Here is a 27991-nt window from a genome sequence, read left to right as displayed (position 1 = left end):
CCACGCCAGCTTAAGCCAGGAATGGTGGTTTGCGACAATGGCACCAACCTCCTCTCCGCCCTGCGGCAGGGACAACTGACCCATGTGCCCTATTTTTCTCATGTCCTTAACTTGGTGGTGCAGCGGTTCTTGGGCAGGTACCAGGCTTACAGGATGTCCTGAAGCAGGCCAGGGAAGTCTGTGTGCATTTTCGACGGTCAGCTGGCAGACCTCCAAAAGGAATACAACCGCCTAATCTGTGACATGCCCACCAGGTGGAACTCTACGTTGGCCATGCTGCAGCAGCTGCACACGCAGCAGAGGGCCATCAATGAGTATCTGTGCCAATATGGCAGCAGAACTGGGTCAGGGGAGCTTGGTTTTTTTCCCCACGCCAGAACCTTCTTTAAAACCACTGACAGGAATGGTTATATACCAGTAGGAAGTGTCACCATCCTAGATGGTTGGAAGCAATTCCTAAAGGACATTTCCAGAGGATAAGAAGAAACTGTTCCAGAATAGAAGACTTTAAAGAACAAGCTGATATCCTTAAAAATCGCTTCCTAGACAAAGGATATAAAGCTGACACACTGGAGAGTGATCTCACCAAAATTACTAACATGGAAAGGGAAACACTTCTAAAACCCAAAGCCAGGAATACAAATAATGGTTTTGAGTGGGCATTTGTTACGACTTTTTCATCACAACATTGGTGGGTTAACAAAACTCAAAATTCTCAAAGGAGATGAGATACTGGGGGTACATTTACCCACCAGACCCAATGTCATCTATAGGAGAACTGCCACTTTGAAGGATAGATTGGCACCCAGTGCTATTGACATACCCCCCAAAATTAGTATGTTTGGTAACTTGAAAGGCTTCTTTCCATGTAGGCGATGTAAAGTGTGTAAGAATTCTGAAACTATGAGATCTTATACCTTTAGTTCATATGTGACATCTAGGACCTATAAAATCAAGGAGTTTATTACTTACTTACTTTATTAGGAGTAATTTATCTTCTTATTTGCCCTTGTGGGCTACAATATATTGGTAGAACCAAAAGAGCACTGAACATTAGAATTGGGGAACACATAGGAAATATCTCCAAAGGTTTTACTGAACATAGCGTTTTAAAACATTTTCTTTTTCACCATAACAAGGATCCCTCTTTACTGAAAGTACTGGCCATTGAGAAATATAAAAAACAAAAAGAGAATGCAGCGCTAATGAGTGACAAATCAACACTATAAGTGAATAATTAGTGATATTAACAAAAAAGAACCAATGATTAAAACGATCATTCCAAGAAATAAATAATTCAAAAAATGAGAAAAGAGAAACCACAAGGTTGCAAATAGTCCAGAAATTAGTGAATGATCGCACTTAGTTTTCTCTTATTTTTCCCACAAGTGAAATGTGAAAAAAACTAAAAAAAGGAAGGAGTACACAGAAAAAGATCCATAAAGGCTTCCAAGATGGTGAAGATAGAGTGATGAGAGATGAAATTCCACACTGCACCCGTGCTTGTAAAATGCCTGCTTACCGAAATTAAAGACTGTATCTCACCAGTCTCATAAAGCCTATGGGAATTGAGGTATCCCACAACCCATCCACCTGGATGATCAGAGGGCTCAGCATAGGATCCGAACAGAACCGTGGATAATAAAAGAGAGAGGGATTCTCATAGCGTATAACGTTTAAAATCAATGAGTATTTAATAAGAGTTGCACTTACAATTAAGTAGTGAATAACAGACAGTAATGGAAACAGTCACAGGAGGGATTCCTTCTCCGATGCTTCAATGCTACGATGCTCCTCGCTACCAGGACTCACACACCGCCGGCGTTCAGGACGGAAACGCGATGACGTCACGGCAACCCGACGATCGTTTCGTCTCAATAGGACATCTACACTGGAGGGGAGATGACTTGGTGAGACATATATCTCGACATGAAACTCGATGGATATATGACCTTCAGTGTTATCGAACCTTCGGTTTAAACGTGGAGGGGGACGTCAACTGTTATATAGATAACAGTTGATGTGTCCGACCTTCACCTTCTGAATTTGTAAAATGTTAACTTTTACTTTATAAATAAATAATTTTTCTATTTTTAAATATTTTTTAATAATATTTATTTTTGCAAAATTGTAATATTATTACCAGCCGACAATACATTTTTGCTGTCCTTATCTAAGCAGAGACTAGCTAGATTATTAATTAAATATTTTTATGGTTTCTCATATATATGTATTTTATTTAAAATGTATCTATTGAAACTATTCTGTCTTTGCTATATATATCTGTATTGGTAAAGAACATGGTATTTTTTACTATTTTTTCTGTAATCTGAAGTTGTCTTACTTTGGTGACCCCGGGGGTGGGACTGAAAAATTTCACTTCCTGGATGGGCGTGACACCGGAAGTATTTAAGTGTGATGTGGTGGCGTGGGAAGTCAGTCTCCTTTCCCAGTTGAAGCCAGTTATGGGGAAACATGTCGGGTGGAGCTATTCTTAAAACGCCATCACACTCATATACTCCAGCTCTTTGGTTCGCTCCTTGGCTGTATATTTTATTTACAATATATTTTTTTTGATGCTGTGTTTTTTTCTTTTCTATCCTGAGTTTTTACATATTTTTTATGATGAAGTGACTTGCTGTGGGAATTTTAAAAGTGGATTGGTGCCTGCTGTGAAGTTTTTGAAGTGTTTTTTTAATAAATTCTTTGGATATACTACACTGAGGATCTCTTTTTTCTCCCTCCATTTCCACTGAGTCTACATGTTCAGAATTTATTATCCTGCATCTTCCAAGCTGAAAACTGAAATCTGACTACCATTCTTCTTGTGTCATACGCAGGGCTTTTTTTCAGGGGGAACTTGGGGGAACTCAGTTCCACCACCTTTGGCTCAGACCCTTTGGTGCCTGTTCACCACAATCACTTGTAAACACAGAAGTCTGGTTTCTGTGTTTACAAGTGACAGCTTTGTAACCCCCTGAACTCTGCACTCTGTATGTAATGCAATCCTGGTTTTGAATGCCCCTTTAAGACCCTTCTACTGTTTGTGAAATCTGAACGGGTCGTGGTTGAGTTCCTGCATCTATTTTCTGAGAAAAAAGGCTCTGGTCATACGGCCTGGAAAGACAGCTGAAGTATTTTCTCTTCCTTCTTGCAAGATAGAAGCACTCCTCCCCAAAATAAGTGATTATACATCGGGGCCGGCAGGCTGATGCACAAGCTCATCTGACCTCCTTAAAACCGGGGTCCAACGATTGGGTAAGAGTCAGTATTTATATTTCTTCAGCTGAATATAAAGATTCAAGTTTCTTCAAGATGTTGGGTTAAAGTCTGCAGCGATTAATGAACTATTGCTTGGAAGTATCTGGTGGTAAAGATTTTCTTTGATATATTTTTTTGAGGACTTTGATCACTCAATTACCTCTTTCTTTCTTTATTTGTTTTGGGTTTATTTGTATCTTTTCACCTGGTACAGGGTGTATCAACACATCAATTTTTTCATCACTATGGTTTTGATATAACATTATTTCACTCCCTTGTGATTGCACATTTAAATGTTTGGAGTTGTGCGCTTATTTCTTTTTTGTATGTATGTATGTCTTTGAAGTATTTAAATTCATTTTTCACTAATTTTTTTCATTCCTTTCTCTATTTAGAGGTCATATATCTATTTTTCCTCACTTGTAAGTGGGTTTAGCGCAGAGTTTTTCCCCTTTTTTTATTTTGTATGGAACTCTACGTTGGCCACGCTGCAGCAGCTGCAAATGCAGCAGAGGGCCATCAATGAGTATCTGTGCCAATATGGCAATATGGCAGCAGGATAGGGTCAGGGGAGCTTGTTTTTTTCCCCACGCCAGTGCACTGTCCTGTCACCATTTGAGGAGGCCACGAGGATGGTGAGCAGTGACAGTGCATGCATCAGTGACACTGTCCCTGTTATTCACCTGTTGGAGCACACGCTGCGTGGAATAATGGACCTTGAGGCAGAACAGAGGGAGGAAGAGGAGGACTTCCTTACCTCTCAAGGCCCCCTTTATCCAGACAGTGTTCCTGCTTGCAAACAAATAGTGAAAGATATGGCCTAATTCCACTATCTCGGCGCTATGGGGCTAAAGGTATTCACAACAGTGCAGATATAAATCAATATCAATAAACTTTAGACATTGATCAAGCAGCCGCTTAAAAAATAAACCAACAATAAAAAGTAAAAAATGATAAAATCACATGGAACTTCATCAAATGATACAGCAGCGCTAGCAGTCACTTAAATCATGAATGTGACCACTCTTTTGCATGTGTTATAATACATAAAGCAAGAAAGTGTTCCTGCTTGCCCGCCTATCACACAGGACGAGGAGGAGGATTGTGTCAGCATTGAGGTGGAGCCTAGCACAGCATCAGCAGCAGTCTTCAAGGGATCAAATACAATCCCAAGAAACCCATGGACTTGTACGTGGCTGGGATGAGGTGGCTGCGGATCATGTCATCCTCAGTGACCCAGAGGACTCCGCACCGAATGCCTCAGCAAACCTATGTTGTATGGCCTCCCTGATCCTGCAAAGCCTGCGGAAAGATCCTCGTATTCGTGCTATCAAGGAGAGGGATCATTACTGGCTGGCAACCCTCCTTGATCCACATTACAAGAGTAAGGTTGCGGACCTTATCTTTTCCGGCACAGAGGGAGCAGAGGAAGAAACATCTTCGGGAGGCCTTGCAGAAAGGTCTGTTGCAACGCATTCCGACTGGGAGATTACAAAATCCTGGTCCTGGACAACGTGTTGCTGAGGCTTCGGTCAGTCACAGAAAGAGCCGTGGAGAAGGTGGCCATCTGAGCGATTCGTTCAGACAATTTTTTTAGTCGGCAGCCCCAAGGTATGACCGGTTCCAGCAACAATTGCCAGCGTCTGTTTTAAATGGTGCGGGAATACCTAGGCGCAAGATCAGACTTGGACACCTTTACCAACGAAAATCCTCTGGCTTACTGGGTTTTGAGGATGGATCACTGGGCAGAGCTTGCACAGTACGCAATTGAGCTACTGGCTTGTCCTGCATCCAGCGTTCTTTGAGAATGCACATTCAGTGCTGCTGGAGGCTTTGTAACCGATCACACGGTGCGCCTCTCCATCGACTCGGTCGATCGACTGACCTTCATAAAAATTAATCAGGCTTGGATCACCACCAGCTACCAAGCACCTGATGCTGATGTAACTGAATATTTTTTTTTTAAATGTCAGATCCCTATCAGCCTATGCTGATGCTAAGTGACTATCCTGTTATGCTGAGTGACTATCTTTTTCCTCCTCAATGATCATGCTGATAGCTTGTAAGAACATTTTTGGTTCTGGGCACCCCACCAGTGGCTAAGGCCCAATTTTTCTGCCCCTGTTTAACAGGGGCGTGTAATTACAATTTTTGATGCAATACTTTGCAGCGGGCTCATTCCTGTGCTCCAACTAGAGTATCTGTGAGTGGTTGCAGTGTTATGGCACCAGCACCAGTGGCTAAGGCCCAATTTTTCTGCCCCTGTTTAACAGGGGCGTGTAATTAAAATTTTTGATGCAATACTTTGCAGCGGGCTCATTCCTGCACTCCAACTAGAGTATCTGTGAGGGGTTGCAGTGTTGGTGGCACCAGTGGCTAAGGCCCAATTCTCCAGAAAAAAATGACCGTTTTTAAAACTTTTTTTTTATATTGATACATGTCCCTGGTTCTCAAACCCGTTTTATGACAATAACTTGCATATTAGGCTTTAAAATGAGCACTTTTGAATTAGAACTTTCGAGTTCCATAGACTTAAGTGGGGTTCACGCGAACGTTCTCGGCTCATCCCTACATAACACCCTCACATATCATTACCAAGTTGTTTATGTACCCCTTATAGCAAGACAGTTGGTGTGGGCGATTACGAAACACTACATCTTCCTCCCAGTGGGCCATAAATAAATTGGCCACACTCGGAGCAAAACGGGTGCCCATCGCCACAGCCCGTGTCTACAAAAAATAACGTCTATCAAACCAGAAGTAATTATTAAGTAAACAGAACTTCAAATCTCTCAATAAAAACATAATATGCTTCCTGGTAAGATCAGTCCCTGATAATGCCCATTCTACAGAGGCCAGGGCTACATCATGATTAAAAATGGTGTATAATGATCCTACATCAGCAGTTATCAAAATACTGTTAGGAGAGCACGTGAGGGTATCCAAAATCTGGATGATATGTTTGTGCCTCTTTTTGATGACAGGTGGTTGCATAAAAAAAATCCAAGTACTGGCCTAAACACGTCACGAAATCTATTCCATTAACGATTGGTCGACCAGGGGTCTGTTCTGAATTTTTATGCAATTTAGGCAAAACGTAGATAATTGGAGTTCTGCAATACAAAGGATCCAAATATGTCTTTAGGACTCAGGATTCCCTTATTTTTGCCTCCCTCGATCAAGGAATGTAGCTCACCCTTGAATCTGAACATAGGGTAAGGGTAAAAATGTAATGATTGGTATGTATTACTCACACTGTTTCTTCAATGAATGGCTCTCTGGGTGCTAAAATGCTTTGATAAGATATGGTCTGTGGTTGGAATGTTCTATCAGAGAGTCCTATTCGCTTGTTAAGGGTTGCTATGGCAATATATAGAGAAGTGCGGGCCGTCAACATGCTGAAGAAGTTCCGCCCACGGACATAACGCGTACGGGGAGAGGAGCCACGTCTGACGTCACCCGCGGCCATCATCTTGGTTAGAAACCATTGATACACGTATGTTTACCAGCACTCGGTTTGAGTGCATGTTTTGTGAGTAGATCTTCTATCTTTTACTTTTATCTGGAATAAAACTTTTAAAACAGAGAGCATTAGATTGCCCCCTTATTTTCATCCATATGCTGTGGGAGTTTAAACGGCAATTACTGATTTGTGATCATTACCCCAGGAGTGCGTGGCATTACAAGTCTGTTTCAGGTCGAATCTATGATGCGAGAGGCTTGATTATCTTTGGTGGAGGGATCACTATCACCGATGTATCATCTCGTAAATTTTTTGGGCTGTTTTTTTACATCCATCAATTGCTGCTATTGGACTTTTTATATGGACTATTAATTAATTTCACTTTATTTTATATATTGCACAGCATTGTACCATCAAACGCAGCCACTGAGCCCATCAAACGCTGCCACTGTACCAATAAACACAGCCACTGTGCCCCAAACGCTGCCACTGTGCCCATCAAACACTGCCACTGTGCCCCAAATGCTGCCACTGTGCCAATCGAATGCTGCCACTGTGCTTCGCATTCCGTTACTTAGGCATAGAATTTACCCCTAATCTTTTGCAATATATTGAATTAAATCTGGTGCCCTTATTGCAGAAATTTCAGTCCATGGCCCAAGCTCCCATTATCGATAGTTATCGGCAGTTTAGGGCTTTTTATATGGCAATACCCAATAGCCAATCTGCAGTTTGGTAAAGAACAGGGACCGTGTACCGCACTCAAGGCACTTTTTTATGGCTTCTCAAATCCAACACCTAGGTGCCTGGGGCCTTAAAGACCCCTTGCATCCTATTTGCAATCTGTTAGTACCATGGGGATCCCCTAGTCCTGCCTTGACCTATTTTAGAAGCAGGGTTTGCCCATGCAACATTGATTTCACTTAATACTTTATGGTATTAAAGGTGCAAAGGTGCAAGGACTATATATTTTTGGATTTAGTGAAACTGCCAAATACTGGCTTGATTTCAAGGTTTTTTATTTTATTTTATGTTTCCCCCTCTGTGGTGTCACAATTTCTGGAATAATCCAAATTACAAGGAATTGTATAAACTGCAGGCATTTCAGGCATGGGCTGGTGTTATTTACATATTACAGCTATATACTGGTTCAGTGTTCATGTCTTTTTTTCAGATATTGAGTCAGAGTTTGCTCTTCCCAGAGTTTCTATACAGTATTTGCAATTAAAGCTCCAGGCTCAAACCGGTTGAACTGGACTGACAGCTATTGAGAGGTTCTACTAGAAAATTACAAAAAGGGGATGATTGTAGGGGATATTCTATTCTCCTTCATTTCACCCATGATGCCTCCACACTCCCATCTAGGTTGGGAGAAAGATTTTGGACCCATTGATGGGGAAACTTGGGGCCAGATTCATAGAAGAAATACGCTGGAGTATCTACTGATACTCCGGCGTATTTTCAAATTTGCCGCGTCGTATCTTAATTTGTGATTCACAAACAAGATACAACGGCATTTGGCTAAGATCCGACAGGCTTACGGCTTCGTACGCCTTCGGATCTTAGGCTGCAATACTTCGGCCGCCGCTGGGTGGAGTTTGCGTCGTTTTCCAGCGTCAGGTATGCAAATGAGCTTTTACGGCGATCCATGAAGCTACTCGCGTGCGTTACGTCGTCGCAAGTAGTTTTTCCCGTCGCAAAGTTAAGCCTGCTTTTTCATGGCTTAACTTTACACCAGCCATGTTAAAGTATGGCCATCGTTCCCGCGTCAATTTTTTTTTATTTTGGCGTAAGTACGTTACGCACGTCGCCATTCACAAACACGTCGGGTGCCGTAATTTTGCGCAAAGCACGTCGGGAAATTTACTAACGGAGCATGCGCAGAACGTTCGGCGCGGGAGCGCGCGTAATTTAAATGGTACACGCCCCATTTGAATTAGGCGGGCTTGCGCCGGACGGCTTTACGTTACACCGCCGTAAGTTTACACGCAAGTGCTTGGTGAATCAGGCACTTGCGCTGAAAACTTGCGGCGGTGTAACGTAAAGACGATACGCCGCCGCGATTCTTTCTGAATCTGGCCCATGGGATCTATGTTTGACATCTACCCCTCTAGTGTCGGTCTCAGCCTCACAGAAACTCTCCCTCCTTTACCTATTACACAGGACACTTGTACATGTATAAATGAGGTATCAGAAGCACATATGTCCAAAATGTGAAAGCGATAGCTGAGATCTTTTAATGATGCTGGGCACATTGGGGAAAGAAACGCTTACACCTCAAGGCCACATGACTGTACTAAAACTGTTGTACATGGATTGCCCGGTACTGGATGTCATGTCAGTGGGTTGACCAAGTGAATGACATGTTAATCAGGAAAAAATGTACCTATCAGCATAAAAACATACCTCCTAAGTTTCATAAGATGTGGCAACCATGGTTAGATTCACCGGGTTTTGCACCACAACAGTTGATCAGGGAAAGACATCTTCAGTCAATTACTAGAAATAAGGAGAACCTTGGGTAAGGAACCCTTTATTTAGTAAATAATGTAGTACCTAAGACCACACATTTCAGGAATTGTTTAGAAGTTCTATAGGTGTTTGTTTTTTCCCACTGAAGAAATATTAGTATGGCGATTTTGCGTGTCTGTATCTGAAAACATTTTTTATTAGCCGTTCTTATGCATAATTACACTGTACCAGATCATTTTCAAGATGACATGCATCTAATGTGGATGATGTTTAACTGTGCTGTTTCTATAATAACATTTTCTTGATTTAAAAAGTAATGTTTTCCTTATCTACATATTGCTCAACATCAGGGTTACCTTTATGCAAACGAGCCAGCACATCATTTAAAGCCCTTTGGTCCTTTTCATCAAGGGTCTCCGATATTGACTGCCCATCATTTGTTCATGTAGAAAACAGAAAAGCATTTTCTGTAAAAATAAACAAATATCTTTGTATACAGTGATCTCCTCCATATTGTCCCTTGGAGAGAAAGTCAGTCTTCTATTAAGCAGCCATACATGTCTATCCTTTAACAAAAAGGTAGATGTAGGGGTAAAATTTTGCAACCTAGGTGTTTTCTTTTGATTCCTGGTTGTTTTTACGATCTAGATTTTCTGTTCCTCCATCTCTTTGTGTTATTTTCCCCATTTTTAAAATCCCTGCTCTCTCTTAGGACTCTTTTGGTGGAGCAGAGGAACTGCTCCTGTCTTGGTCTAAAAAAACATATCGATCTCGTAATGCCTTCACTCTGTTTCACTGGAGAACCCCCCCGTTTCAGACTGAGAAACCGACCTGAATCTTCTACGTCTAGATCTTCTGCCACAATAGGAAATCAAAAATATCACCCTTTTCCCAATTTAGATGGATCCCCTTTAAATTTAGCTTGTTTGGTAACCTTAAAATTTTATGTTATAGGCACTGCATACAATCAGTAAGAATGTTATTATTATTATTATTGATTCTTATTTTAGAAGAGACCAGACACACAACTGTCAGTTACTGTATATTTATTAAACAACACAAACATTTCCTCTGGATGCAATATATTGTTTTATGATTCCAATTTTGTTTAAATTATGGCTGCATGCACAATCTTTGTTAAGTACATTTGCGGAAAATCTATATGGAAACCATCATGTAATAGATTGTATTGAAGCTTAGGGCTACATTAAATCTAAGGAACATTTTTATAAAGATTAAAATTGTTATTCTGACATTTCCTACAATGTCTTATAAAGCTGTTAACATAATACCCCAAATGTTGCAGAGAAAATAATCTTATGACATTCAATGTAATGGTATCCCAGCCCATATATAACCTAATCTTTTCAACAAAAAGCAGCTAGGATAGCGGTAGGAAAACTTATTGTGTATGTCACTGTTATGTCTTTGCATTTCCACAAGTTGTAAACATTTCCTTTTTTCACTTAAATGTTGCATTTGATTTTGGTGAGTCGTGAGAAACATTTAGTAGAGAAGTAAGGAAGTGAAAATGAAAAATTAGCCATTTTGCTTATCAGGTTATGGAAAGCTATATCTATGTTTTTTTTTACAGCATTCAAGCCTGCAATGAAAATATGTCTCTTGTTACTCATCACAACCTAGCATCAATAATAATGCATGTCACTTCTCCTAAAATAAGCCTACAAGGACCCAAAATAGTGCATGTATTCCATATATCTTCCAAAATTAACAGGGCAAGAGGGAAATTCTTAGAAGTTTAATTTCTATGTTAAGTATTCCTAACACACTATCAGTACACATGCATGACAACCAAATGATGAAATAATTAAGAAGGCACTGCCATGTTTACAACAGTCAGGAGTTAATAGTTATAAATACAGAATAATTATAACAACACTTTTTTTTTACATGGAGGGAGATTGAAGATTAAAATTGTAACCTTCCATTAATTAATGAGGGGGGTGTTGGGGATAGTATATGAATGAGGTCTGGAATCTTCACACATTGTGAGCCTTAGATCACATCCTGTAGAGGCTGAAGGTGCATGGCTCTGCAAAACATTCATTGCCAAGCATAGGAGAAGTCATTCTCTTGGAACATCGGGTGGAGGGATTTTCAAGGTGCTGGGTTCCATCCCCCATATTTCACGAGCATACTGAGCAATGGTCCGATCACTGGAAAACTTCCCAGCTCCAGCAATATTATGGATCACCTTGCGGGTCCACTCTTTTGCATTCTATATAAGAGAAAGACTTTTGTAAAAATAAAATAAATGTAATAGGAAAATAACAGAAGGAAAAGTAAAGGACATTAGAAAGTGGTACTAAACTGACCCTCTGGGACAACGCCTCTCTGGTTTAGAAGGAAGAGAGAAAGGGAGAGAAATGTAAAATAAATTTGTTTTATTTTTTAATTACCCCCTATTCTTAACAAATATATAGCTGTCGTTTTTTTCTCCTTTCCACTTCAATAATCTTGGTTGACCTGATTGAAAATATCTGCTTTTTTCCACCTGACTAAGCATAACCCCAATTTATTTCTGTACAACGTTCGCTGTTAATGATGTCTGTTTGCATGGTAGTGGGCGTGTTGTATTGAAATGAATCGTGCGCATGCTCAGAATCACGTTGAATTTACGCCGTAGGATACGACGGCTCAATGGCAACGACGTGAACGTAATCTACGCCCAGCCCCGTTCACGTACGACTTACGTAAACGACGTAAAATTCGACGCTTGTTCCGACGTCCATACCTTTGCATTACTTGCACCTCATATAGCAGGGGTTACTTTACGCCAGACGTACGCCTTAGCTAAATGGCATAGCTTACTGCGACGGGCGCAAGTACGTTCGTGAATCGGCGTATCTAGCTCATTTACATATTCAACACGTAAATCAACGGAAGCGCCCCTAGCGGCCAGCGTAAATTTGCACCCAAGATACGACGGCGTAGGAGACTTACGTTGGTCGTATCTTGGCAAAATTCAGGCGTATCTTGTTTCCTGAATACAGCGCATAGATATGACGGCGCATCCTTGAACTTACGCCGCGTATCAATAGATACGTTGGCGTAAGTCGACTGTGAATCCGGCCCCTTGACTTTTTCATAACATTTTTGTAAGCAAAAAAAGAAAGTGGTACTAAACTGAATAGAATTTTTTTTATTGAATTTTAAAGGTTACTAAACCCAGGGCTCTGCATTCACTATATCTGGTCTCCCACAGGACACGGAAATGCTTTTTTTTTTTTAATAAATAGAAACAGCTAAATACCTTTTTTGCATTAGCAGGCTTGTGACCTCTATGAGTGCCTGGTTAAAGCTTGTAGGAGTAGTTTTATACTCTGACTGTCCTATAAGGCTGAAGAACCCCTGACCCTCTGTCTGGACAGTTCTGATTGGTCCTGTGCTGATCACCTCTCAAGAAAAAAAAAACTCTCTAGCAATATACACCAAAATGATCATGTGCAGAGTTCCCCCAAGGCTCTGTACTTATCAGCAGATGAATTGGGGCCACTAAACAAAGGGGAGCATCAGAGAATACAGGATCAAACAGCCTTTTTACATAATGCAGAGGGTCCACAGTGAGTATAAACAAACATGATTTAATGCATTTGACTGATTTTACTGTTGGGAGCTTAGTAACACTTTAATAAAAAATAGAAAAGTAAGTCAATGTCATATTATGTTTTCTTTTGCATCTATATACAGTATATATAAAGTCAAAAGTCTCAAGGAAATCATAATTTTCCTGCAGGGGGAGTATAGACCTGTAACCTATTCCCTGTCAGGAAGAAACAAACTGCTATCTCCTTGCTATACATATCATTGTGTCAGCCTGAGCTATGACAATTCACCTTGTAAAGAGTGCTGACAGAATCCTGAGATCTGATGTAATCTTCATAATCTGCAAATACTTTGAACCTGAAAAAAATAACATAGTAATTGTTGGGCAGTGAATGAGGAAATAACAAAAACAAAATAAAAATATATGGTGAGCTGGAAAGATGGAGGCATATAAAAAGAAAGAAAAGGCAAGAAGAAAGAAGAACTGTTACCTGTCATGATTCATCAGCATGTTGACAATGTCCTTAAAGAGGTCAGGCTGTTTAGGGGAGAAGTATCCTGAATTAAGCTGATCAATCACATGTCTGAGCTCAGGAATCTTCTCATAATACATCCGGGCATTGTAACTGCACAGAAATTTTAAAAACTAGTGTTATTTCAGATGCAACTTGAGTCACACAGAATTACATGACAATGTAAATCACATTGGCCCAGATTCAAGAAGCAATTGCGCCTGTGTAACCATAGGTTACGCAGCGCAATTGCTTACTTGCTCCGGCGTTACGAATGCTCCTAATTCAGGAACATCGTAACGCCGACTGCAGCCTAAAATCTGCGTGGCATAAGGCTCTTATGCCACGCTGATTTTAGGCTGCATTCTTGCGTTGACCGCTAGGGGGCGCTCCCATTGTGATCAGCGTATAGTATGCAAATTGCATACTAACACCGATTCACAATTGTTGCGCGGGCCCTGCGCACGCAAGTTACGTCGTTTCCGTACGGCGTGCTTAGCATAAGGCTGCTCCTGCTAATAGCAGGCGCAGCCAATGCTAAGGATACCCGTCGTTCCCGCGTCGCGAAATTTTAAATCTACGTCGTTTGCGTAAGTGATTCGTGAATGGCGCTGGACGCCATTCACGTTCACTTTGAAGCAAATGACGTCCTTGCGACGTCATTTGCCGCAATGCACGTTGGGAAAGTTTCCCGACGGAGCATGTGCTCTACGCTCAGCGCGGGAGCGCGCCCAATTTAAATGATTCCCGCCCCCGGCGGGATCATTTCCATTGCGCGCGCTTACGCCGGGCAATTTTGCCGGCGCGCCCTTGCAATTTACGCAATTTTACTCCTCCGTTAATCAATGGCAGCGCAAAATATTTGCGGGGGTGCAGGGCAAAATCGTTGCCCTGCGCCTCCGCAAATAGAGCGCAAATGTACCTGAATCTGGGCCATTGTTTTCAACGGTGTCTGTTTATATCAATGAATTTTGGAACAGGGTTTTGTATGACTTGTGTTACTATGGTGCTATTCCAGGGGAGGGCTGGCAGGGGGGGCAGGGTGGATATCTCCCCCCGGGCTGGTGACACTATGCACAGCCACCGGCCGCCACTACCAAATGCTGTTTTTGCAGAGCAGGAATATGCTTGCTGGAGCTCTGTTAACACGGGTCACGGCCGCTGCTCCCCTCCCACTGTGCCTGTGTCAGCTCTGAGGTAGATGGCTGCAGAGCTGAGCTATGTCTCGTCTCACACATAGCTCAGCCTCCGCGCACACCAGCGCTGACATCCCCTTCTCTCTCTGCACAGACACGAGGAGAGATAGAGCTCATCTGCTCCTCCTCCTTCTGAGTCTGCCCTGCCCACACTCCCCCGGCATGTGTGGGCACTGGACAGGAAGTTTGAACCCAAAAAAGCATCAGACGGCCTGCCTGCGCCTCAGCCTCCATCCTGGTAAGCTCACCCTCTCTAGTCTCTCCTGCCTCCCAGTGTATAAAAAGGGGTGCTCTGTGGACTTTACACAATAGTCCACAGCATGCACCCTTAAATCAAGTTTCTCAGAACACCCCTTACATCAGATCTGATGTATATAGGGTCTGTGCGGACTCTAATGTAAGAAGAGGCTCTGTGCGGACTCTTATGTAAGGGGGGCCTCTGTGCGGACTCTTATGTAAGGGGGGCCTCTGTGCGGACTCTTATGTAAGGGGGGCCTCTGTGCGGACTCTGATGTAAGGGGGGCCTCTGTGCGGACTCTGATGTAAGGGGGGCCTCTGTGCGGACTCTGATGTAAGGGGGGCCTCTGTGCGGACTCTGATGTAAGGGGGGCCTCTGTGCGGACTCTGATGTAAGGGGGGCCTCTGTGCGGACTCTGATGTAAGGGGGGCCTCTGTGCGGACTCTGATGTAAGGGGGGCCTCTGTGCGGACTCTGATGTAAGGGGGGCCTCTGTGCGGACTCTGATGTAAGGGGGGCCTCTGTGCGGACTCTGATGTAAGGGGGGCCTCTGTGCGGACTCTGATGTAAGGGGGGCCTCTGATGTAAGGGGGGCCTCTGATGTAAGGGGGGCCTCTGATGTAAGGGGGGCCTCTGATGTAAGGGGGGACTCTGATGTAAGGGGGGCCTTTGATGTAAGGGGGGCCTCTGTGCGGACTCTGATGTAAGGGGGGCCTCTGTGCGGACTCTGATGTAAGGGGGGCCTCTGTGCGGACTCTGATGTAAGGGGGGCCTCTGTGCGGACTCTGATGTAAGGGGGGCCTCTGTGCGGACTCTGATGTAAGGGGGGCCTCTGTGCGGACTCTGATGTAAGGGGGGCCTCTGTGTTGACTCTGATGTAAGGGGGGCCTCTGTGTTGACTCTGATGTAAGGGGGGCCTCTGTGCGGACTCTGATGTAAGGGGGGCCTCTGTGCGGACTCTGATGTAAGGGGGGCCTCTGTGCGGACTCTGATGTAAGGGGAGGCTCTGTGCGGACTCTGATGTAAGGGGAGGCTCTGTGCGGACTCTGATGTAAGGGGAGGCTCTGTGCGGACTCTGATGTAAGGGGAGGCTCTGTGCGGACTCTGATGTAAGGGGAGGCTCTGTGCGGACTCTGATGTAAGGGGAGGCTCTGTGCGGACTCTGATGTAAGGGGAGGCTCTGTGCGGACTCTGATGTAAGGGGAGGCTCTGTGCGGACTCTGATGTAAGGGGGGCCTCTGTGCGGACTCTGATGTAAGGGGAGGCTCTGTGCGGACTCTGATGTAAGGGGGGGCCTCTGTGCGGACTCTGATGTAAGGGGGGCCTCTGTGCGGACTCTGATGTAAGGGGGGCCTCTGTGCGGACTCTGATGTACGGGGAGGCTCTGTGCAGACTCTTGTGATCATGAAAAATCTGACTGTTTTCCTCGATTCACCACTTTTCCACGCTCTATGGGCCACTTAACTGGACTTGCCCCCCAGGCCTAAGGCTGCCAGCCCTCCCTTGTGCTATTCTATCCCCACAAAATATGCAAACCACATCCAAGTAGCATCACATATTTACATTGAAATTCGGATCAAAATCTGATCACAGCAGTGTGAACACGTCACCTAGCCTTATTGCTTAAAATAAATCACCTGGCCATTATCCCTACGAATCCTTTAGGCTCTTTTCACATGGGTGGCCAGGGAGCAAAAAGGTAAAAAAAAAGCTGATCCCCACCCACAATTGAACATTCAGGTGGCACTCAGGTGAGTAGATATTGCCTTGGCTGCTATGCTCTGCATCTTTGTGCAGCATAAACGGTGGACAAAAATACCATGCTCTATTATGAATCATGTCTTAAGCATTTCCAAGGCAGGATCCAAGGCTTACAATGCCTTACAATTTGTGGCATGGTTTCGCAATGCAAAATCACCATGTGGTAGTAAAAAAATAAAAATAAATTGGAGCACGATATTTCGAATTTTTCTTTCCATAGACTTTGACTTAACCAGCACCTCCCATCCACATTGAAATCTATGTAGACACTGGTGGTGTTAACCAATTTCCAGCCAGCCAATGTACATAAAAAGACAGATGTCTCACTTCTGAGAGCAAAAGGCCATTTTAAAATGACCTCCCCTTTGCTCTGCTTGTGTGTATTCACTTGAGCAGTGTTTCTCAACCAGGGTGCCAACCAGGGTACAAACTTTGAAAAAGTTATACACATATGGTATCCCAATATTCTGAAGGAGTAGTAGAATGTGTTTTAGGGTATAATTCTAAGTATGTCCATTTCATCGCACAGAGAGGCATTCAAAAGGGCTCTGCTAGCACACACCAGCAGCGCAAGCTCTGCCGGGTAAGCCGAAGTAACTACACGACCACTTCATAGGTAAATTCTCTTTTAATAACTGTCTCTCTCTTTTTCTTTATCGGGCCATCTTCTCATGGGCGCACTATTAGCTGGATTCAGAGACGTTTACGCCGGCGTATCAGTATATACGCCATTGTAATTCTGAATCTACGCCGTCGTAAATTTAAGCGTATTCTGGAAACCAGATATGCTTAAATCAGGCTAAGATACGAGCGGCGTAAGTCTCCTACGCCGTCGTATCTTAGGGTGCATATTTACGCTGGCCGCTAGGTGGCGCTTCCGTTGTTTTCCATGTCGAATATGCAAATGAGCAAGATACGCTGATTCACGAACGTACGTGCGCCCGTCGCAATTAGTTACGCCGTTTACGTAAGCGATACGCCGGCGTAAAGATAAAGCTGCTCCCTAGGTGGCGCAGCCCGTGCAAGGTATGGATGTCGGAACAAGCCTATCTTTTTACGTTGTTTGCGTAAGTCGTACGTGAATAGGGCTGTGCGTAAGTTACGTTCACGTCACAGGCATTGATCCGACGTATCTTAGGCATTCTATCCGACGCATGCGCACTGGGATTCTTTCACGAACGGCGCATGTGCGTCAAATACGTGGGGTCACACTAAATTTAAATAATTTAAATAAATTTAAATAAAGCACGCCCACATCATCCACATTTGAATTAGGCGGGCTTACGCCGGACCACATACACTACGCTGCCGTAACTTAGGGCGCAAGTTCTTTCTGAATACAGAACTTGCACCCTAATTTACGGCGGCGTAACGTATCTGAGATACGTTGCGCCCGCCGACAGATACACTCTTGTATCTGAATCTGGCTATATATCTTTTTGTAGGTTAATCCTTGCAATCAGAGACAGAGGAGGTCCAATAAGTCCTTTGAGCAGCTTGGCGACTACTTTTAAGGTACTTTGGATAGATCTGTGGTAGCTTAATACTTGAGTCATAGGTTTTAAACACTATGACTCTTGTTTTATCTATTTATTTATTTACTCATCTATTATTTAATATACTGCTCACTTCTTTCCCTTTTGTTCCTTTTATTAAAGTTTTTCAAGTTGAAGCCCTATTTACACATCTCTCTTTTTGGACCGTACAAGTTCATGTACCTGTAAACAAAAAGAAGAAAAACTCTGCGCTAAACCCAATGTCAAGTGAAGAATAATGAATAAAAATCCTAATAAATTAGGGGGTGAGAAAAAATTTGAAAAAAATATGTGATTCAAAAAGGGTAATGCTGGGTAAAAGCCAAAATACATAAAGCTCAAAGAAACATACAAACAGAAAAATAAGCACGCAACCCAAGTATTAAAGTGCAATAGGTACAAAAAAAAGGCTAGTGCATATGAGTATGTAAAAAATATTTTCCTGACAGACTCCATGGCAGCCTACCTCATAGGACCCTACTCCCATAAAGCTTTGCTTCTCACCATAGACTGTGTTACTTTTTTGTCCTCCTCCTAGGACCTGGTTAAATTTTACCTTATAGAAATATGTCCCTCGGTTTTAAGTCCTGGCGATGCACATGTATAGAGCGTTTGGTGATGGCTCTGGAGGTCCAACAAATCTCAGCTATTAGCTTGTTGTCTGTGGTGTTTTAAAAAAAAAAGAGACTTACTACCCTGCCACTGGCAGGTAAGCAGAATTTTGGCCGTATGCCCTGGCTATTAGCAGGTGGCCCCATCCCTATTAACCCAGACCGTGCAGAGTGAGCAGCGGTGGCTCCTAGTTCCAGGCGAGACCGTGGGATTCCTCGTTGGTAATGAACCTCTTTAAAACTTACTATTGTGGCAGCCAGTTTCTGTTTGTTGTTTGTCCTCTTCCTCTAGGCATGGCCGCTGGAATGCATCTGCGTTCCAGCCTCGCCGCTTCCCGATGGTCTGCGCATGCGCAGGTCTCGTTTGCGAACAAGGCTTGGTTGCACATGCGCATTCCAGTCTGGGCGCCCGCGATCGCGCATTCGTGCAAGGTCTTCGGCGGGGGACGCTGGGCACTGTGCAGGCGCGTAATGCGCTCGGCTGTGCGCGGTGACGTCATCACAAGGCGGCAAATTTAAATAGCTGTCAGATACAGCTAGGCAATGGCACATTCCATGAGCACTGCGTTCTGGGTACTGACTTGCTGTCCTAAGGTAGGAGGCTATGCGGTTCACTGCCTTTCTCTCCACTATATTTGTTTATTTACTTGATGCCTTATTTTTGTTTCATTGGTTATTGCAGTACTGTGTGCTTCCTGCCATGGATGTGTCACCGCCCCCCTGTGGCCAAACCTTACGCTGCATACCTGTTTTCCCTCTGCCTGTTTTCTATGAGTTTTTTTGGGCCGGTTTAAAATAGTATTTTATTTCTTTTGTTTCCAGCCCCTCTAGGTCTGTTTCTCAGTCATTAGCACGTGAAGATAATGTTGAAACTCGGTCTCAGCATCATCAATCAAATTCTAGAAGCTCTAGGTCATCATCTAAACATCATAGAGAGGGATCTAGATCCACATCTGGTCACCATTCTCACCGCCATTCCAGTCACTCTGGAAGGAAATCCTGTTGGGGATGTAGAGCTCAGGTCCCAGAAGGAAAATCCCTCTGTGAGCCATGTTATTCCCGTGCTGTAAGGGAAAGAGGAGGTGAAGACATGTACCCATTCAAGAGTGATGAGGTGAGACATTTGGAGTCAGCCCCTCTAGTTGATGCCGCCTTGATGAGACTGGTAAGACATGTCACTCTCCCTCTGGAAGACACTGTTTCCTTCAAGAATGGTCTGGAGAGAAAAATAGACACTGATCTAAAACGTATTTACATTACAGCTGGCATGGCTTAGCTCTCGCAGCCCTGTCAAAAGCAATGGAGACCTGGACAGGTGAGATGGATTCTGTGTTGTCCTGCGTCTCTGAAGACTTGACCAGAAGCATTCCAGTCCAAGAACTAAAAATGGCTTCAGGTTTTTTTTGGGAGAGGTCTCCCTTGACCTTATTCGCCTTCTGGAAGAACTGGAGAAGAAACCAGCCATCTGGTCAGAAGCCTGCAAAAAGCCCCTCTTCTGGCAGACGTGAGGCCCCTAAGTCCTTTTGATGTAGAGCCGGCCCAGACGGAAAGAGTCGGGACTCGTCTCTTCCAATTCAGGCATGTCTGGGCAGCCTCGATAAAAGATTTTTGGTCCGTCAAGACAGTATCTACAGGCCATTCTTGGACATTTGTAGATCCACCTATTCTTCAGTTCATTCCCACAACCATGCCCTGCTCAGAGGAGAAAAGACAAGTTCTCCTGTCATACACAAGCTCCCTCGTGGCTCAAGGTGCTGCTATACACGTCCCCAGCGGCCGAGAGGTTCCAAGGGATGTATTCATCCCTTTTTCTGGTTCTAAAAAAGTCAGGTTCCTGGAGACCAGTGATAGATCTGACACATCTAAACACCTTTATCAAGAAAGAGAAATTCAAAATGGAATCGCTACTCGCGATCCGTCAAGCAGTTCAGCCAGGCGACTGGCTTGTGGCCATAGACCTGAAAGACGCCTACTTTCATGTTCCTGTAGCGGTGGAGTTCCAAAAGTATCTTCGGTTTGCGGTAGGCAGTATTCACCTCCAGTTTACTTGTGTCCCGTTCGGGCTCACAACATCGCCACGGGTATTTTCGAAGCTTTTACTGGCCATCGTAGCCTTAATCAGAACCAGAATCATTCATCTACATCACTACTTGGACGACCTACTACTACTTTCACAAAACAAAGAGCAACTGTCAGGGATCGGATGGGAGACTGATTTGATGAGGTCGGCCTCTCTTATATCTCCTGTCCTGGCTCCGCTAAAGGTGATACAGAGGAAGCCGAAGGACAAGAGGGACACGAGTGCCTGGAGCCGGGGGTCCCGGGAGAACAGCTTGGCAGGGTTCAGCGGCCTGGAGCAGACCGTGATGAGTTGCGCAGGAACAGGTGATAGCCAGGCAGGTAACCGAGGGTTAACAGTGACCAGGGGCATAGACAGGAGCAAGGTCTCAGAGATAGCCAGGTTCGTCAGCAAGCGGGCAGTGAGGTACCGAATCATAGACAGAGCCAGAGTCAGGAACGGAGTCGGGTCAGAATACTGGGAAGACATACAGGATCAAGCAGGATTTCAGAAACAAGCTGAAGATCAGTCAGCAAGGCACAAGAGCCCAGACACCCTTTAAATAGGCTGCCTGGCGCCAAACTGAATTAGGCTCGTATGTGTGCGCGCGTGCCCGCATTTGCGAGCTCTGGCGCGCATGCGCGCGTCTGTGAGCCATTCTATGGCAAAGGCTATGCGCTTGCGCACGTCTATGTGCAAAGCATCTTACGGGAGTTCCCTGACAGCAACTGTTGACACATCGGGCCCTGGTCATATCCACCCTGACTGAGTTCGGGTGGCTACTAAACAGAGAGAAGAGTCACCTAGAACCGACACAATCTCAAATTTTTCTCGGTGCCCAATTCAACACAGCTCAGAGTACCATCTCATTGCCCCTGGAGAAAATCGCAGTAGTTCGGGACAGAATCCGTTGCGCTCTAGAGTCTCCTTTCCTCAAAGCCTCGTAATGCCTCAACATAATAGGCACCATGGTCTCCACAGTTCCTATGGTGAGATGGGCTCAGTGGAAGATGCGGCCCTTCCAGAAGGGTTTTCTCCAACAGTGGGATCCGAGATCTCGGGATCAAGTGATTCGGATAACATCACATATGCGGGGAAAGTCTTCCTTGGTGGCTACTACGGAGGAACCTCCTCAATTGCCATTTCCTAACCCCTGTTTCTTGGATCACAATCACATTGGATGCCAGCAATACAGGGTGGGGGGCTCTCTGCCTGAAGGAGGTAGCTCAAGGGAAGTGGGACTTTCTGTCCCAGAAGGTCATATCCAATATCCTGGAACTTTGCGCAGCCTTTTGTTCCCTACAAGCCTTCCTTCACCTAATAAAAGGGTCCTCAGTCCTCCTAAGGATGGACAATACGTCGGCCGTGTCGTACATCAAGAGACAGGGTGGCACTCGCAGTCTGTCTCTACTGAAAGAGGTTAATCCAATCATGTCTTGGGCACAGACACACTTGATGGATTTGACAGCTGTATATCTCCCCGGAGCTCAGAATCTACAGGCGGATTTCCTCTCGAGAACATCTCTTGACAACAATGAGTGGTCTCTCCACAATGATGTTTTCAGTTGGATCCTGTCACTGGATTTTTCACCGGAAGTAGATCTGTTTGCATCCTCATGCAACTTCAAGATGGAGAAGTATTACACCAGATGCTGCTGTCCCCAGGCCTTCGGGGTGGACGCCTTAACAGATCAGTGGAGGTTCCGCAGGGCTTATACCTTCCCTCCAGTCCTGGTCATCCTCCGTTTCCTATCGAGACTCAGATGTGAGGAGGCGGAGGTAGTGGCGATAATTCCATACTGGCCCAACAGGCCGTGGTTTCCGTTGCTGTTCCAACTGAGTTTCCGGGATCCAGTTCTGCTCCCATCCAGACCAGATCTCCTGTTGCAAGGATCGACCCCTCACCAGTGTCCAACCCATCTGCATCTGATGGCCTGTTTTTGAGAGGGGAAGGCTGGCAGCGTTAGGGTGTCCAAGCGGGGCCATCTCCACTTTATTAAACGCTAGAAGACCAAGCACCAACAGAATCTACCAAAGAATTTGGTCAAAATTCTCAGACTACACCTCTTCCATGGATGGTTCTCCTAGTGTTCACAGAATTCAAGACATTCTAGGTTTTCTTCAGATGGGTCTTGATCTACCTTTATCCGTTAGCTCATTAAGAGTCCAAGTTTCGGCTATCTCCGCATTCACAGGGATATCCTGGGCTACTCACACTCTTGTTAGACAATTCTTCAAGAGAGCTATGAGACTGAGACCTCCTAAGCAAACCAAGATTCTCCAAGTGGGATCTCCCTCTAGTCTTGGATTTTTTCTCAGACTTTCAAAACTCTGACCAACTATCAATCAAGGATCTTTCTCTAAAAGTAGCCTTTCTCGTAGCCATAACATCAGCTAAGAGGGTTTCTTAAATTGGCTCATTGGGATGTAAAGAACCTTTCCGGATCGTGTTGTTTTGATCCCTATGCTAGGTTCTAAACCAAAAGTGTCATCGGTCTTTCATGAGAACCAGGAGATCGTCCTTCCCACCTTTCGGTCTTCTGAGGACTCTGATGCTCATCCTTTGGATGTCGGGAAAGTATTGAAGCAATATCTGGAAGCTACAGCGTCTTTTCGCCAATCTGATGACCTATTTGTTTCCTTTCATGGGAAGAACAAGGGAATGCGCGCTTCCTCTAGAACCATTGCAGTATGGATTGTACAGGCCATCCAAGGGGCTTATAAAGCGAAAGGTTTGGCTCCTCCGGAAGCGGTAACCGCCCATTCTACTTGGAGCGTGGCCACGTCGTGGGCGGCTGCCCGGCACGTTTCCCCAGAAGTGATCTCTTGGTCGTCGTTAAATACCTTAATGACGCACTATTGCGTAGAACCGGCTTCTTTATCGTCAGTTAATTTTGGTTTACATGTTCTATCTGTTGACAATGTCAATTAAATATTTTTCTTTAACCAGCAATTGCCCACCTGGGTGTGTATGGCTAGTTATTTTCTTTTTTTTTTTAAATAGTTTTTATTAGATTTTTTACAGATATATGAACATAACGCTCAAAAAACATATTCCAGTTTTCCGTCAAGACGGTACAAGAGTGGTAACAGGTTACAATCATTTGCAAGAGAACAGTGCATAAGTCACGTGTATCAAAAGAGAGAGAGATCTTGCAGTTCCCAAATAAATGCACAAGAGCTAAAATAATCCGAACTAAAGAGAATAAGAGACATTTCTACCATAAGACTAATATGGACTAAAACAGATGTCTGGGTCACAGAAAGGTCGCCGCCCCGGTCCAGCTGGACCACGGACGCCACCTCTCGTGTGTCTCAGTATACCTTCCCGTAGTGGATGCCATCGTCAGCTCGTAGTTGTAGTGTAGGTTTACCAAGTCAATAACACTATCGATCGTCGGGGGGTGGGTGTCCTTCCATAGTCTAGTTATACTCAGTCGAGCTGCGAGTAATATATTGGTGACTACCAGTCTCATGTTGCAGGGGATCAGGTCAATATGCATGTTGAGTAGTGCCATTGCCGGGGAGGGAGATACCGTGGTACTCGTGATATCCGATAAAATTTAAAAAATGGTCATCCAGTATGGTCTGAGATATGAGCACGTCCAAAGAATGTGGAAAATGTCACCCCTGGTCGTGTTGCATCTCCAACAGGAGTCGGGGATATCTTTACCGAACTTAGCTATTTTAGCGGGTGTGAGGTACCAGCGGAGAGAGATTTTTATTGTGAGTTCCCATAGCGTCGCGTTGCGTGTGGATTTGTATACGGATCTGAGCGCGGAGCGCCAGTGTGTTTCAGTGAGCGTTTGCCCTGTGTCTATGTCCCACTGGTCGTGAGGCTTAGCCTTGGTAAACACTTGTTTTTGGCGGAACATATCATAGAAAACGGAAATTCCTTTCTGTTTGGATATTGCGTCATTCAAAAATTACCATATTTTAGGAGGAATGGAATAGCATGGCTTGGGCATCTGGGAGAGACAATGTTTAACCCTAAGATATGTGAAGAGTTCCGCGGATCTAAGGTTAAATTTTTCTTGTATTTGAGGGAACGTGAGCAAAGAGGTGTTGGAAAAGATGTCTTGTATGTGGTGTATACCAGAAGACGTCCAATGAGACAGCCTGAGGTTTTCTGTGCAATGTTCTAGAACTGTTAGTGGGAGAGGAGGTTGAAACTGATGTGTATGTATTTCACCCTGTTGGACCAGAAATTTCCAGGCCGAAGCCGAAGCTTTCATCGTGGGGGGAAGTGAGTCAGAAACTAGCGATCCGTATGGGACCCCTAGAATCCAATTTCTTAGTGTGCAGTGCTTGACCGCCGTGGATTCCAACTGTCCCCAAAGTGTAAGGGGGCGAGGAAGAAACCAATCTTTAAGTTGGGCAAGTATTGCTGCCCAATAGTATTCTTTAAAGTCGATGGACCCTGCTCCACCTGCTAGTTTGTGTTTGGTGAGTAGCTGTTTAGCGCACCTTGGTGTTTTGCCTTGCCACAGTAGTTTATTCAAGATAGTTTGAAGGGAGTGGAAGTAGGACGATGGGATGGGTATGGGGAGTGTCCGAAACAAGTACAATAGCTGGGGGAGATGTATCATTTTAAACGCAGCCAGTCTCCCTAACCAGGAGAGTTCGTGTTTTGCCAGTTTTTGAGTTTCAGTTTGGAGTGTAACTAGAAGGGGCTTGAAGTTACTTTTGAATAGTTGTTTGGTGGATCTTGTCAATTGAACCCCAAGATAGGATATTTCGTGATCCGCCCATGTGTAGGGAAATTGTGTTTGCAGGAGGTTTCTTGTGGTGGCGTCTAGCCCTAAGTCAAGTATAAATGATTTGTTGGCGTTAACTTTGTAGTAGGATACTCTACTGAACCACTGGAGGGTGTTTTGCGCCTCCTTCAACGATGAAGACGGGTTGGTCAGCATCAGGATGACGTCGTCTGCAAATAGACTGATCTTGTGGGAAATAGGTCCTATGTTGAATCCAGTAATATTTGGGTTTTGTCTTATGTGTTCCGCGAGTGGCTCAATGAGCAGATTAAAGATCAGCGGGGATAAGGGGCATCCCTGTCTAGTACCATTCGATATGGTAAATGGCTGGGAAAGCATGTCCGCTGAGAACACGCGTGCTGACGGGGATGTATACAGTGCAAGTAAGGCATTAAGTATTTGACCTTGAAAGCCAAATTTCTGGAGGACTTCCCTGAGGTAACCCCAGTGGATCCTGTCGAACGCCTTCTCTGCATCCAAGGCTAGGAGCAGAGAAGGCGTTCCACTAGTCTCAGCATGGTGTAGTATGTCTATAACCCGTCTCGTGGCGTCGGATGCCTGTCTCCCGGTGGTGAAACCCGATTGATCCCTGTGGATCAATAGAGGCATGATATGTAGAAGTCTCGTGGCTATCGTTTTTGCATAGATCTTAAGGTCTAGGTTTAGAAGTGAGATTGGACGGAAATTTTGGGGCGTCGTCGGATCCTTCCCCGGTTTGGGTAAGGTTACGAGAGCTTGTAGGGATTCTGCTGGGAAGTTTGAGGTATTGGCCGCGGCGTTGAATAGCTTGGTCAGTGCTGGCGCTAGTTGGTGAACATATTGTTTATAATACTCCCCTGTGAGGCCGTCAGGGCCAGGGGATTTGCCCGAAGGCAATGAGTTGATGGTAGCTACAATTTCTGCGATGGTAAAGGGATCATTTAGTTTGGACAACTGATCTGAGGTAAGGGACGGGAGTTTAATGTGGCTAAGGAAGTCGTTTATTTCGGTAGTTGTAGGCTGGTGCGTGTCTGGGTCAGTGTGCAGGTTGTACAGGTCACTGTAGTAAGCGCTGAATGCATCAGCAATTGCTTGCGGGTTCGTAAGTTGTTTCTTCGTATGCGGATGAAAGATGTGGTAAATTTTATTTTTTAACCTCCTCCCTTTAATGCGTTGTGCCAGGACTTTACCCGCTTTATTGGATGTGGAATAAGAGGACTCCTTTAGTTTCCTTTGGGTACGTTCAAAGGACTGCAGTAAAAGGAGTCTAAGTTCCTGTCTCAGGGACATTAGACGCGCGGAAGTGTTCGGGTCTGGGCTGGCTTTGTTGAGTCGTTCTAAGGAGTCTATTTGTGATATCAGAGCATCTATTCTTAACGTTCTATTCTTTTTATGGACTGAGCTTAGTTTAATCAGTATGCCCCTAACGAATGCCTTATGCGCGTTCCACACCACGCCTGGATCGGGCACAGAGCCCGTGTTAGTGTCAAAGTATTCTTTTAAGTGACCGGAGATTTCCGGAGAAAAGGAAGGGTGTTGCAAAACATAGTTGTTTGTTCTCCAGACATAGGTAGGTCTTACTGGCTGTGAGTCAGAAATGTTGATAGTTATGGGGGCATGGTCCGACCAGGTCGTGGTGTGGATCACAGATGCGCTGACCGACTGCAGAAGCCACTTGTCAGTAAGAAACAAGTCAATGCGTGAATATGTTTTGTGGAGGGGAGAAAAGTACGTGTAGTCACGCTCAGAGCCATGGTAGCACCGCCAAACGTCAAACAGATCATGCGAGGTGATACATTTTTTAAGAGGAGATTCTCTGCGTTTAGAGGCTGTGGTGGAATCCAGGAGGATTTCCGGTACTAAATTGAAGTCTCCACAGAGGATAAGGCGCCCTTGTTTAACCGGGAGTGTAATTCTCATTACTTTGCAAAGGAACTTGATCTGTTTGACGTTGGGGGCGTATATGTTAACCAGAGTGTAATCATTGCCATTCACATTACATACAAGTACAATGTACCTGCCGTCAGGGTCTAGTTCAACATGTTTCAGAAGAAATTTCACAGAATCTCTAATAGCTATAAACACCCCTCTTTTTTTGGAGGTGAAGGAGGCCGAAAATGTATGAGGGAAATGTCTATTGGTGCAAGCAGGTGCCCCAGTAGAGATAAAATGTGTTTCTTGGACACATAGTATGTCACATTTCAGATCTACCGCTGTCTTCCATAAGGAATGTCTTTTTGCCGGATGGTTCAACCCATTAGCGTTGAGGGACAAGACCTTGATCGCCATTAGGGATCAGCTGTGGGTGCACAGTGAGAAGGGAAGTCACTTACAGTTCAGGGAAGAGTCTGAGTTGGTCCGGTCGGCTTTACCAAAGAACGATGTGGAGGTCACCTTCAAGTGTAGATCTCCGTAGTGCAGGTCCCTGCACACGTGTTGTAGTAGCTGTAGAGGTAACACAGTTAGTAACAAAACTGATTAAGCAAGAAAAACTGGAGTTCAAATAGAGTGAACTAGCGGTGGTGTGTCCACCTACGGATCTACTATGGAGTAGAGGAATGAGAGTTCCAACTAAACCACT

General features: G+C 44.5%; 1 pseudogene; it reads right to left on the bottom strand.

Moving 5' to 3' along the window:
- Positions 1 to 10225: 10225 nt before the first annotated feature.
- LOC120917474 overlaps positions 10226 to 27991 on the bottom strand; it is a 1233721-nt pseudogene continuing 1215955 nt past the window's right edge.

This window comes from Rana temporaria, chromosome 11, assembly GCF_905171775.1.
Source record: "Rana temporaria chromosome 11, aRanTem1.1, whole genome shotgun sequence".
NCBI classification, from domain to species: domain Eukaryota; kingdom Metazoa; phylum Chordata; class Amphibia; order Anura; family Ranidae; genus Rana; species Rana temporaria.
The sequence above is the reverse complement of the archived record's forward strand: the minus strand, read 5'-3'. Positions and strand labels throughout refer to the sequence as shown.